This window comes from Euprymna scolopes, chromosome 20 (genome assembly GCF_053919585.1).
Source record: "Euprymna scolopes isolate OS-2025 chromosome 20, ASM5391958v1, whole genome shotgun sequence".
NCBI lineage: Eukaryota > Metazoa > Mollusca > Cephalopoda > Sepiida > Sepiolidae > Euprymna > Euprymna scolopes.
In genome coordinates, this window is record NC_136501.1 from 114,008,100 (window position 1) to 114,010,447 (window position 2,348).

The following is a 2,348-nucleotide window of genomic DNA, read 5'->3' on the forward strand; positions in this document are numbered from 1 at the left end:
TTCTATGGTGCACTATACTGCACAAGTACCTTTTTTTTTCTTTTTGTTTTTGTGACTTTGACCTTTATTTACTGGAGCAATTTTGTTTCGATTAATTTGTGGTTTTGTATTGCCTATTTCTCCGCTGTTAATTTATTTTCTTTTACCAAAAAATTATTTTAAAAAAAAAACGTAACGTTCAGATAGGTATTTTTCTTTGTACATTTGTAGATAACCACCTTCCGCTTAATCATACCCCATCCGGCAGAAAATAAAAAGCGAAAGTAACCCTTTATGACCTAAATTATGAGGTAGATGTATAAAAAAATATTTGTTAACTTTAGTTAGATTAAGGGGTAATGATATTATGATTGTCTTCAAACTGGAAAAATTATGAAGTTCAGTAGCTAAACTACCACTGAGAATTTTTGCATTTTATAAACTTACCTGGATTATTATCCATAGTGTTTGAAAAGTGTTTATGACAGCAAATGAAATCCTTCACTCTCTGAAACAGATGTTGGCATACTAAATGAAAGCAATAGACAGTTGCAATCTGGAGGTATCTGGCATCTACCACGATACTGAACTAATACGTACAAGGTGTGTTTGAATCCATTCCCACTTTATTTATGCCAATATATTTACTTACAGCTGAACGAATTAGTTCAATCAGGTCATAAAGGGTTAAGATAGTGCCGATTCCAATTTCACGTAGAATCAGCGAATCTATCAACAGGGGTTTCTTTCTATAGCAATAGCTCTTGACATATCAAAGGCATTTGCTGTGCGTTAACATAAAGGTTTACATCACAAGATTTCCAACTGTGGCATATCTGGAAATCTTCTCCCAATCATCGAATCCTTTCTCTAATAATACGTTCACGGCGTGTTTGAATCAATTTCCACTTTGTCGTTATATCCATTTATTTACGGGTGAACGAATTAGTTCAATTAGGTCATAAAGGGTTAATGAATCTTGATGAGAAATGTCCTCCCAATCATTGAATCCTTTCTCTATGATAGGTTTATACAAGTAGTCGTCGTCGATGGGCAGAAGCTCAAAATATCAACGCTGGTGGGCCTCAAGGATTCATCCTGGTCCAACTATCTTTATTTTCATCACTGATCTCCCAAAGCACTTTCTAAATAAAGACTTAAAATAAAAATTTTAGACGATTGTTTTTATTTTAGAATTTCAAGTAGAGGGAAGGGGATAAGCTTTGTATAAAACATTAGCATGAAATGATTTCTGCCCCATTTTCTGGCCATTCTAACGTTTTAAGGCAGTTAACAAAACATTTTTCCCCACTTACCCTAAGTCCGTGTGGCTGCCAGTTTTAGAATTAAGTTAGATTATACAGTATATATTCAGAAATATCGAACTCTCATTAGCAAGGTGTTTTGTATCAAACTGGAGAATCGTTTGTTAGGAGTCTCGAACCCAACCCTTTATTATTACGGGGGTACCATGTTCGGACTCCAGCTAGGCTCTGGGACATATACATCACATATATCAACAAGAGGAGAGGCTAGCTATGGGCTCGCCATTATAACCAGTGATGGCGAACATATACATGGAATACTTCGAAGACATGGCCTTAGGTTCAGCTCCCTTAAAGCCAACCATGTGGCTAAGATACGTTGATGACACCTTCATACTCTGGCCCCATCAGAAAGACATCCAGGCTCTCCTAGACCATGTGAACTCAATAAGACAATCGATACAGTTCACAATGGAGAAAGAAAAATAACCAACTGGCCTTCCTTGATATACTCATATCACGCACAGAGTATGGGTTTAAGACATCCGTATATCGCAAGCCTACCTTCACCGGACAATACCTTAACTTCAACTCCCATCACCCATACAGTATCAAACATGGAATCGCACACTGCCTACAACATCGAGCAGAGACAATAAGTAGAGACACCATTACATACCACAAAGAAATGGTCAGGTTCCGTCGTAACAACTACCCCGATAGCATACTATCCACCAGACGTGTTAATAGTATAAGAGAGGGGAATGAAACCCAAAAACCACAAACGGTCTGCCTACCATACATACTAGGAATCTCCGAAAAGATTCAGAATATGTGCCCCCTACAACATCAGGACGGTATTCAAGAGCGAGTCAACACTCAGACGACAACTGGTATAAGTGAAGCCCCGCATGGAGGAGAACATGACCAAGAACTGCATATACTCCATCCCATGCAGTTGCAGAAAGGTTTACAAGGGTGAAACATGCCGCCCCCTCAAAGTAAGGGTGAAAGAACACCGAAAAGCGGTAACTAAAGGGGAGACGGAAAAATCGGGTATAGCCAACCATGTCTGGATGGAGAGAGGGGACCATCGCCCTCTAT